This window comes from Aquarana catesbeiana, linkage group LG01, assembly GCF_042186555.1.
Source record: "Aquarana catesbeiana isolate 2022-GZ linkage group LG01, ASM4218655v1, whole genome shotgun sequence".
NCBI lineage: Eukaryota > Metazoa > Chordata > Amphibia > Anura > Ranidae > Aquarana > Aquarana catesbeiana.
In genome coordinates this window covers 238,033,633-238,045,778 of record NC_133324.1, presented here as the reverse complement: position 1 = coordinate 238,045,778, position 12,146 = coordinate 238,033,633, and the positions used below count along the sequence as shown (strand labels likewise).

Sequence of the window (12,146 nt, the reverse complement as noted above, 5' to 3'; positions counted from 1 at the left end):
CAAACTAGTGGGAGGAAAATCAAAACTAGGGCTGATAGATTTCTTCAAGCTGAACAAAAAACAAAATAAAAATCTAACAGATCCCTTCATCCACACTATACAATGCAAATTTATGATTCCCCCACTGCTGCACTATTGTATTCTGACAGTCACCAACGGGGGTTGTCAGAATACCTGAAGTGCTTGCATCTGACTGGATGCAGCAACTGTTTGACATTTTTTAGGCCTGGCTCTTTTGACCAGTCTCTCTCAGACTGACTCCAGTCTCCAACTCCTGTAGCACAGTCTATGGCTAGAGGTGCACCGAATGGAAATTTTGGTGCCGAAAACGAAACCAAAAATGCAGGATGCACTTGGCCGAAAACCAAAACTGAAACCGAAAATTACAGTTTTTCAAAATGTTTACACAGAATTGTAATATATAATCGACTTTTTAATTAACCTCCCTGGCTGTATTCCCGAGTGTGGCTCAGGGTGAATTTTCATTACCAAAAGCGGTAACCCCGAGCCACACTCGGGATTGCATAGCAGGATCCAGGCAAAGTTACTTACCTTGTCCCCAGGATCCTTCGATGTCTCCCCGCTGTGTGTGCGAGCCGTCCTCCGCTCGATCTATGACGGAGCCAAACTCCGTTCCCTGCGAGCGTGTCGCAACGCACGGGGACGGATCCCAGGCGCCAAATTCAAAAAGTGAAAAAAAAAAAAAAAAACACACATACAGTACACTGTATTCTTACAGATTACATCACTGCATGAAATAAGTTCACATCCCTTTTGCCTAGAGCTTTGTCCAGTGCCTTGCGTGCAGTTTTATATTATATATACTGTTCTTTCTGTTTGGAAACTGCAGATTGTCCATAGAAACCAAAAAGTGTCCCTTTACCTCAAAAGTGGTTTTAGACCAGCTAGAAAACAGTGATAGTAAATTAGAATCACTTGCAGAATTGAGCAATAGTGATTTGTGGGGATATTAGTCATCAAACACTGAAAGTAACGACAGCGACAATTCAGCAACTGAGCAAATTTCAGTGTTTTTGATTTGATTACATTATTGAATCAATTGTATTATTATATATTATTATTTGCTATAACTATTTATAGTTATTTATTATATCATAATTTATGATTTCGTGTTTCAAACTTTATCATGTCTACTAGACTCTTGTGTGGACAGATTTAAGTGAGTTATTCCTAAGAATTACAGGCTTACAAAATAAAAGGCCAAATTTCCATGCGAAACATTGTACTGCTTTGAGCATCAAAAATCTGACATAATATACCGCCAGGGAGGTTAATATCATCAATTTAAATAAATATGAATTGATCGTCGGCCATTATTGACACCTTTAGCGCAAGAAAAGCTAAAGTAAAATGTATCCATTTAAATTCTATGCACACTGGTCCGTTGCAATTCCATTGTGGTGTTAAAAATCCTGCTTGCTGCATTTTTGGTCAGTTAAAAAAACGCACAAAAAAAACACACCTCCGTGTTCAAATGCATTGAAAACGCAGCAAGGATGCATCATTAACGCACCCGTTTTATGTTTTTGATGCATTTTTTGAGTCACGTGACCCATGAAAAACCCCAAAATCGCAGCAAAATCGCTGCAAATTCACGGTAAAATCGCAGTGCATTTTTGGTGCCATTATCGGCACCATTACTGAATGCCGATAACACCATTTTTGGCCGAAATGTTTCGGAGGCCGAAAATTTGGTGCATCTCTATCTCTATCATTGGCAATCACAGAAATCAGACGTTTCTTGTAGTTCATCACCGGGTTTACACACATCTCAGGAGGGATTCTGTCCCACTCCTCTTTGCAGCTCCTCTCCAAGTCATTAAGGTTTCGAGGCTGACGGTTGGTAACTCGAACCTTCAGCTCCCTCCACATATTTTCTATGGGATTAAGGTCTGGAGACTGGCTAGGCCACTCCAGGACCCTAATGTGCTTCTTCTTGAGCCACTCCTTTGTTGCCTTGGCCGTGTGTTTTGGGTCATTGTCATGCTGGAATACCCATCCATGACACATTTTCCCTGGCTGAGGGAAGGAGGTTCTCGCCCAAGATTTGACGGTACATGGCTCCGTCCATCATCCCTTTAAAGCGGTGAAGTAGTCCTATCCCCTTAGCAGAAAAACACCCCCAAAGCATAATGCTTCCACCTCCATGTTTGATGGTGGGGATGGTGTTCTTGGGGTCATAGGCAGCATTCCTCCTCCAAACACAGTGAGTTGATGCCAAAGAGCTTGATTTTGGTCTCATTTGACCACAACACTTTGACCTATTTTCTCTCTGAATCATTCAGATGTTCATTAGCAAACTTCAGACGGGCCTGTACATGTCCTTTCTTGAGCAGGGGGACCTTGCAGGCGCTGCAGGATTTCAGTCCTTCATGGCACAGTGTATTACCAATTGTTTTCTTGGTGACTATAGTCCCAGGCGCCTTGAGATCATTGACAAGATTCTCCCATGTAGTCTGGGCTGATTCCTCACTATTCTCATGATCATTGAAACTCCAAGAGGTGAGATCTTGCATGGCACTCCAGACTGAGGGTGATTGACAGTTATTTTGTGTTTCTGCTAAGAGTGCACTGAGTGATTTTTTTTTTGGTGGCAAAACCGATACCAAAAATGAAAAATACACTAGGCTGAAAACTGAAAGCGATACCGAAAATGACCGATACCGAAAATTATTTTTTTTTAAATATTTTTATACATGAGATCATCATAGACTGGGTACATGGTACAGGAGATGGTCAGAGACTGGGAACATGGTGCAGGAGATGGTCAGAGACTGGGGACATGGTACAGGAGATGGTCAGAGACTGGGGACATGGTACAGGAGATGGTCAGAGACTGGGTGCATGGTTCAGGAGATGGTCAGAGACTGGGGACATGGTGTAGGAGATGGTCAGAAACTGGGGACATGGTACAGGAGATGGTCAGACACTGGGGACATGGTACAGGAGATGGTCAGAGACTAGGGACATGGTACAGGAGAAGGTCAGAGACTGGGGACATGGTACAGGAGATGGTCAGAGACTGGGGACATGGTACAAGAGATGGTCAGAGACTAGGGACATGGTACAGGAGATAGTCAGAGACTGGGGACATGGTACAGGAGATGGTCAGAGACTGCAGAGATGGTACAGGAGATGGTCAGAGACTGCAGACATGGTACAGGAGATGGTCAGAGACTGGGGACATGGTACAGGAGATGGTCAGACTGTGGACATGGTACAGGAGATGGTCAGAGACTGGGGACATGGTACAGGAGATGGTCAGAGACTGCAGACATGATACAAGAGATCAATGCAGCCTCACCAGTGCCCGTCAGATGCAGCCAGCCTGTGTCCCCAGTGCAGCCAGCCAGTGTGCCCAGTGCAGCCAGCCAGTGTGCCCAGTGCAGCCAGCCAGCCTGTGTCCCCAGTGCAGCCAGCCAGCCTGTGTCCCCAGTGCAGCCAGCCAGCCTGTGTCCCCAGTGCAGCTAGCCAGCCTGTGTCCCCAGTGCAGCCAGCCAGCCTGTGCCCCCAGTGCAGCCAGCCAGCCTGTGTCCCCAGTGCAGCTAGCCAGCCTGTGTCCCCAGTGCAGTCAGCCAGCCTGTGTCCCCAGTGCAGCTAGCCAGCCTGTGTCCCCAGTGCAGTCAGCCAGCCTGTGTCCCCAGTGCAGCCAGCCAGCCTGTGCCCCCAGTGCAGCCAGCCAGCCTGTGTTCCCAGTGCAGCCAGCCAGCCTGTGTTCCCAGTGCAGCCAGCCAGCCTGTTTCCCCAGTGCAGCCAGCCAGTGTCCCCAGTGCAGCCAGTTAGCCAACCTGTGTGCCCAGTGCAGCCAGTTAGCCAGCCTGTGTCCCCAGTGCAGCCAGTTAGCCAGCCTGTGTCCCCAGTGCAGCCAGTTAGCCAGTCAGCCAGTTAGCCTGTATGTGACCCGCCATGCGCCGCCACATACAGCTCCTCCTCTTTGTCCGGAAACCTTGATAGACAGATCACCCGTCCAATCCTGGGACAGGTGATCTGTCTATCAAAGTTCCCCAGACAAAGAGGAGGAGCTGTATGTGATGGCGCGCGGCAGGGAACACACAGCTATTGAAATGAAAGCTGTTATGTTCCCAGCGCTCTAATCAACCAGGCGGCAGCTCTCTTCTCTCTTCTGCGCTATAGGACACCCCCATAATGGGTGGCACCAGGGGCAGGGGGCGGGGCCCCGCCCCCCCCTCCCATTTTCGGCTGCATTATCGGCCATTTTTCTCTTTAGGCAGATTGCCGAAAAGGCCATTTTCGCCCGATATGTTTTGGTGGCCAAAATTTCGGTGCATCCCTAGTTTCTTCCATTTGTGAATAATCAAACTAACTGTTGTTACCCACTCACCAAGCTGCTTGGCGATGGTCTTGTAGCCCTACAATCTTGTCCCTGACATCCTTGGACAGCTGTTTGGTCTTGGCCATGGTGGAGAGATTGGAATCTGAATGATTGATTGCTTCTATGGACAGCTGTCTTTTATACAGGTAACAAGCTGAGATTAGGAGCACTCCCTTTTAAAGAGCGCTCTTAATCTCAGCTTGTTACCTGTATAAAATACACCTGAGAGACAGAAATCTTGCTGACTGATGGGAGATCAAAAACTTTTTTCACTCATTAAAATGCAAATCAATTCATAACTTTTTTGAAATGCGTTTTTCTAGATATTTTTGTTGTTATTCTGTCTCTCACTGTTAAAATAAACCTACCATTAAAATTATAGACTGATCATTTCTTTGTCAGTTGGCAAACATACAAAATCAGCAGGGGATCAAATACTTTTTTTTCCCCTCACTGTAAAGGGGAAATCCCTCAGAACTGGTTAATGGTTTGACTCTCTGACTGGTTTCCTTAGAAAGATACAATCAAACTTAAAAGAAACCATTTTACTTGTTCACATCCTGTTACCAATTCACATGAGTTTTGTATGCTAATCTGCTTGCACCCATTTTGTGCACTGAATCCACCTCTCCATACACATATACTTATATATAATGAAACATTTTTACCTCAGAGCACTCTTTGAAAGTAAAAGTTCTTATACATGAGAAGTGAACACTGCTGTAGCTTAATCCTGTGACTACTTTAACAGTAATGAGGGGGGATTTTCTATCTTAGTTGACACTGGAACAATTGTCCCCATTGGAAGATTTCCCCTTACTTTTTGCTCTGGTGAGAACTCTAAAACATTGGCCTTTCCCTTACTTTTTTTTTTGTCTCACTAAGGCTAAGTTCATACTGGCATTGAAAGCAGGCATTTGAGGGGCGTTAACCTCCCTGGCAGTCTGATTATATCGGATTTTTGAATGTCAAAGCAGTACAATGTTTTGCATGGAAAAAAAAATTGGAGCCTTATGTCAAATCAGGAGGCATTTGAAGCCTTTCAACACCTCCCATTCAAGTCTATGGTGGTAGGGCGTTTGCAGTGCGATTACGGGGCGTCAAAATTAGTTTATTTCCCATACTGTCACTTCCCATTTAAAAATAGGCACTTGTGGAGCAGTTTTAACATGCCTTTAAGCAGAGTTCCGCCCCCCACCTTTTAAAAATTAAAAGTTAGCAGCTACACATACTGTAGCTGCTGACTTTTAATATTAGGACACTTTTGTAGTGTACACACGGGCGGACTTTTCGACCGGACTGGTCCGACGGACCGAGTCCAGCGGACAATCTGATCGTGTGTGGGCTTCATCGGACCTTCAGCTGACTTTTTTAGTCGAAAATCTGACGGACTTTAGATTTGGAACATGCTTCAAATCTTTACGTCGTAACTCCGCCGGACCCAGAAATCCGCTCGTCTGTATGCTAGTCCGACGGACAAAAACCAACGCTAGGGCAGCTATTGGCTACTGGCTATCAACTTCCTTATTTTAGTCCTGTGTACGTGACTGTGTGTGTGCAAGTCCGTTCCTTCTAAAGTTCGTCGGAAGTCCGTCAAAAGTCTGGCAAAAGTCCGCCGGAATGGCCGTCGGACTTTTGTTGCCGAAAAGTCAGCTCGTGTGTACGCGGCCTTACCTTTCCTAGAGTCCAGCAATGTCGGCACCCCAACCGATGTTTACATCGGCTGTCGGTTGCTGCCGCTGCCATTGCTGGTAAGGGAACCCGGTAATGAAGCCTTGCGGCTTCACAGCTGGGTCCCTACTGCGCATGCGTGATGCGCTCTCTCACTGGCCCGGCAGCAGGGGAAGGAGGAGGGAGGAGGAGGGAGGAGGAGGGGGCCGAACTTGTGACGTACCTCACCAAGACAAGAGTGGGGACAGGGTACCTGTCAAAAACAGGTACCCGCTCCCCTCGAAAGGTGCCAAATGTGGCAATAGAGGTGGGAGGAATCAGATGGGCGGAAATTCCACTTTTTGGTGGAACTCCGCTATAATTTTTATCAAATGCTTCAAAACTGTGCATAGGGTGTTTGGGGAGCGTTTTTAACTTGTCATTAACGCTTGTAAAATGCCCATACTGAAGCTCATTGATGCCAGCCTGAGACCCCATACACACTATTCGATTTTCTGCAGATTTTTGTCTTCAGATTTACCAAAACCATAAAACATGAGGTCAAACCTTAAGTTTTAATTTGTATGCAATCAGGCAGGCCCTTGCACTACATGGTTTTGGTAAATCTGAAGACAAAAATCTGCAGAAAATCTAATAGTGTGCATGGGGCTTAACGCTACTATACTAACACTATAGGTGCGTTTGTTAAGCGTTAGAAATTTAGTCAAGTGTGAACAAGCCCTAACAAAGGTCACCAAGTAGAACAGAATGGTGAACCTCCACAGCGAGGCCACAGCAAAAAATAACCTGAGAACGATTATAACCCTTCTTTTCCATATATAAACCTAAAAAAAACCCATTGTGCTTATATGTACACAGGAAATAAAATCTTCGCAGAGTATCTAACCCGCCCCCACACTGGAATTCAATTTCAATGCACTGTTGTGGGCTGATTCCCTGAAGGATTCATTTTAATCCTAGCCTGTGTTCACTCCAAATATACAAAGGTCATGGATAAAAAGGATACTTCACCTCAAGATAAAGATGTAGACTAAAAATACATTCCCTGGAATTCATAGAGTGCAGTACATACCTTAGAAACTAGAAACCTGTCTTGTGGTAGGTAGTGCTGTGATAAACAGCAGAATTTGTGACAGATTCATGTACATATCAGTGTATACGAGTCTGTCACGCCTCTCAAAGTAAGGTCACAAATGCGTCTCCTGTGAGGTGGCCGAGTTTTACAGGCACACTATTTGGAGAAGTTAGCAGAGTAATGGAAACATATCAAATATTCATTCCCGAAGAACTTTTGTCTCAAAGATGTGACACAATAATCACATGTGTGACACTGCTTACTCTGGTATGGAAGAAGTCTTAGTTACCTCCACTTTCCTTATCACCAAAATGGCTGTATTTCTTTATGAACATGCAGGAGCAATAGCGCCATACACTAAAAGTGTCGCAAATCGGAATTACTTGAATATCCCACTAATATGGAAAAACGTGTCAGGATTTTCATTAATTTTGTGCTATAGAAATGCATCGCACATGCCTTACTGAATCACATCCAGAACTTTTATTTCCTCAACTCCCCTCAGGTTAGTGTAAAAAGGACTCCTGTGCTAAATCAACTCCTGCATTGAATATTACTGATACACGTGTGACACAATCAACAGTGTACTCCAACGTGGAGGAGGTCTTATTTACCTTCACTTTCCTTATCGCTAATTTAGCGGTATTTCTTTGTGAATTTGTTGCAGCAATAGTGACAATAAAAGACTTGGCAAATAAAAATAACTTGAATTTGTCAGTGCTAACAATGAAAAGGTTGCAATGTTTTCATGAATTGAAATGAATTTTGCGCTACATCCACACTGCCAGAAATGTGTCACAAACTGAATGGCCCCCATTATTTCTTAACTCACCTCACATACATTATTTCTTAACTCACCTCAGCCTAGTTTGTCAATGACTCCTTTGGTAAATCCTAATCAGCTCCTGAATATTACTGCTACACCACAAATATTTTATGGTCTACGGGCCGGTTTACACCAGAATGCGCATTTCCCACCCCCGTGTTCAAAATGCACTGCACTTGCAGTCTACAGTGGGTGTTAGTAATAACTTAACATCCAAATGCAGGTCGCAAATGCAGTGTGTTTGCCTGCACAGGATTGCATGGTATGCTAGTACCAATGCGATTAGGTTGCTGTGCATTTTGTAAAGTACTACATGCACTACTTTTGGTACGGTCCAGTGTGATTTCAGCCCATTCTAATTAATAGGCTGAAATTACACTGCACCCGTGTCGCATGTGAATCGCCCAGGGATGCACAGAGCGTTCCTGTGCAATTCGTGTTGTGAACCGGTCCTAAAAGTCCCAGAAAAGTAGGCTATTCTCATTCCATGCAAAGAAAAGTGCAGTTTTACTTTCCCTCCCTAATCTCCCTATAGTCTAAACTGGGATTTCAGACACTAGCAATCCCTGTACAAAAACCAAAAGGTTGTCACCTTTTTTGAAAAACTTGCCAGGCATGCTCCACCTGGTGTATAGGTCACCATTCAAAATGCTGCCTTCGGAAACCTCTAGCGCTCATTTGCATTTTCAATGCTGCCATTTAACTGAAAAATACATCCATATCAGTTAATGGCGGAAACTGCACAGTGGAAAAAGAATACGCGGCTCACTATACAACTTTCTACGGGCAGATATTCAAAGTCCGCGTCCATCCCTAAACACTAACCCTAGAATTCATAATGACTGACGCAGACGGATTTTGTGAAAGTCTCCCGTGTGCTTTATAAATGTGGCGCAGCGTGCACCAAATTCATGTACCTGTCTAGAAATTGTACTTGAATGTGACTTGTGCCACTTTTAGAATGTTTAGACACTTTTGCAAAATCTGTCTGCACCAGGGTCTCTCTGTACGCCAAAAGTGAGTTAGTCCTAAATAGCTCCGCTTTCATAAGAACCTAACTATCGGTATTTTTTTTTTTTTTTTGGCGCAGGTAGTGCACCACAATGTTTCTGTCAGAACCTAAAGTGTTGCTGGTTCTTTACATTTACATGAGAGATTAATGGCAGAAAGGTGGTGCAGCAGCTTTCCTGAATTCCCTCCATTGTGTTTTCTTTACCGTGAAAAGGATGAATGCATCGCTCACAATAACAAAGAGTGCTGTCACCTGGGCAGTACAAATGGCGCTCGCTACCAATGCTCTGAATAGGAAAGTGATGGTAAGGCTGCTAATTTCCTGGTAATAACTCTAGAAACAAAACAACAAAACCACACACATAGCACTGGGTACAAAAATGTTCCAAAATGCTTGAAAATGTCATGTCAAATTGCTAGTAAAGTAGCAGCTGGCTAATAAAGGGGAAGGGGGTGCCATTTACTGGTCATATTTCCATCCTCCAGAGTGGCCACCTCTAGGTGTATTAGTGAGGGGAGAGGTGTGGAGAGGGGCTGGTCAATAAAGGGTGCCATGTACTGGTCATATCTTCATCCCCAGAGTGGCCACCTCTAGGTATATTAGTGAGGGGAGATGTGGAGAGATTGCTGGCCAATAAAGGATGCCATGTACTGGTCATATCTCCATCCCCAGAGTGGCCACCTCTCAGTGTATTAGTGAGGGGAGATGTGGAGAGACGGCTGGCCAATAAAGGGTGCCATGTACTGGTCATGTCTCCATCCCCAGAGTGGCCACCTCTAGGTGTTTTAGTGAGGGGAGATGTGGAGAGGGGCTGGCCAATAAAGGGTGCCATGTACTGGTCATATCTCCATCCCCAGAGTGGCCACCTCTAGGTGTATTAGTGAGGAGAGATGTGGAGAGACGGCTGGCCAATAAAGGGTGCCATGTACTGGTCATATCTCCATCCCCAGAGTGGCCACCTCTAGGTGTATTAGTGAGGAGAGATGTGGAGAGATGGCTGGCCAATAAAGGGTGCCATGTACTGGTCATATCTCCATCCCCAGAGTGGCCACCTCTAGGTGTATTAGTGAGGAGAGATGTGGAGAGACGGCTGGCCAATAAAGGGTGCCATGTACTGGTCATATCTCCATTCCCAGAGTGGCCACCTCTAGGTGTATTAGTGAGGGGAGATGTGGAGAGATTGCTGGCCAATAAAGGGTGCCATGTACTGGTCATATCTCCATCCCCAAAGTGGCCACCTCTAGGTGTATTAGTGAGGGGAGATGTGGAGAGATTGCTGGCCAATAAAGGGTGCCATGTACTGGTCATATCTCCATCCCCAGAGTGGCCACCTCTAGGTGTATTGGTGAGGGGAGATGTGGAGAAGCAGCTGGACAATAAAGGGTGCCATGTACTGGTCATATCTCCATCCCCAGAGTGGCCACCTCTAGGTGTATTAGTGAGGAGAGATGTGCAGAGACGGCTGGCCAATAAAGGGTGCCATGTACTGGTCATATCTCCATCCCCAGAGTGGCCACCTCTAGGTGTATTAGTGAGGGGAGATGTGGAGAGATTGCTGGCCAATAAAGGGTGCCATGTACTGGTCATATCTCCATCCCCAAAGTGGCCACCTCTAGGTGTATTAGTGAGGGGAGATGTGGAGAAGCGGCTGGACAATAAAGGGTGCCATGTACTGGTCATATCTCCATCCCCAGAGTGGCCACCTCTAGGTGTATTAGTGAATTAGGCGGTTGGCCAGGGGACTGATATCAGCACGCTGTTTTCCTCCATGTACAGGGCTGAGGGGGAATAGAGGCGAAGGCCAAAAATATTGCAACATACAAGGAGACTTCCGGCATAACACTAACCCCCCGACTACTGCCTATGGACGGGGGAGGGGGGGTAGTAGGATGGACATTAGGTGCAATCACCCCTAGCTCTGACATGTTCCCGCTCCCCGGGGCTGTGCTCCTACCACCATAGACGAGACATCCGATGACAGCTCTGCCATGTGGCCCGGGACACCCCCCTGCACCCCGATCTGCACACATTACCTGCAGAAGTCTCCTTTGCTCTTTTTCCCCATGGTGTCTCAAGCCATGCCTTTCATCAGACGATCCCAGGACAAGCCGACCCCCCCTATCTGTACAAACAGCGGCTCACACTCTCTTCATTTCCGCCGGACAAGTTCGCACATGGACGGATCTGTTCGGTGTGTGGAGTTGTCGGAGATCCAGGACGGGTTGGACGATCCGGGAAGAGGAGGACGGATCAGGGGGTGTTGGGCGCAGGATAGTCTCCGATGTGTGCGCCACATGGGCTCCCCATGCTCAGATGTTATGTAAAGGTGAAGAGCGGCGAGCGATCCTCTCTATCAGTCCTCTGCTGGCCTCTGCACGCCGACACACAGCGCTGGTGACAACCTCCACTATCTGTCACATGTTACAAGGCAGAGCTGTCAGGACAAGCCTGTGGGGGGGAGGAGGACTACACGAGGCGATCAGCACATACACACCAACCCGGAGTCCTAGAAGGAGCGAGCTGCTCCAGTATAGGGAGATCTGCACCCGTTTAGGGAGATCTTCCCCAGTATATGACAATCTGCACCAGTATAGAGAGATCTTCACCAGTATAGGGCGATCTGCACCAGTTTATGGAGATCTGCAGCGGTTTAAGGAGATCTGCACCGGTATAGGACGATCTGCACCAGTAAAGGACCATCAGCACCAGTATAAGACGATCTGTACTAGTATATAGAGATCTTCACCAGTATAAGACGATCTTCCCCAGTACAAGGCGATCGGCACTAATATAAGGCAATCTCTCCCAGTACAGGGCGATGTACTAACAATGCAGAGCGATGTGTGGCTGTCCGCCTCCGCCTAGTGGGGGGTGTGATTAGCGGTTATTGTCGGGGCTCAGCCGTGTCTGCTGGGAATACAGCTGTACATGGAATGATTGGAGAAGTTTCATGGATCTCTCAGAGTCTGGGTAAAAATGAAAGTGAGTTCATGTCCTTCCAGGCAGGAGGAGGAGCTGTACAGCTAACAACCATGTGAAGTGTGTCTATAGCCAGGTTCTAGTTTGTTGGTATTGTAGTGTGGTGAAAGACAAAACCAGTGAATATTCCCAGCTTAACTCACCAATCAGTCTGCTTACCAACCAAATTTATCTGTTCAACAGTCTGTTAATAACAGGGATTTAGTTAGCACATTTAGTTTGCAAACGT

General features: G+C 46.2%; 1 protein-coding gene across 2 annotated transcripts in view; it reads right to left on the bottom strand.

Moving 5' to 3' along the window:
• The window catches only part of SH2B3 (SH2B adaptor protein 3), a 230,490-nt gene extending 218,579 nt beyond the window's left edge, over nt 1-11,911 (bottom strand). The window contains exon 1 of one of the 2 annotated variants that reach the window (XM_073626157.1): nt 10,972-11,911. The gene's annotated coding sequence lies outside the window, so the exon portion shown is untranslated. The remainder of the gene's footprint in view (nt 1-10,971) is intronic. The other variant, XM_073626148.1, reaches the window with a different exon arrangement.
• Between the last annotated feature and the right edge of the window lie 235 nt (nt 11,912-12,146).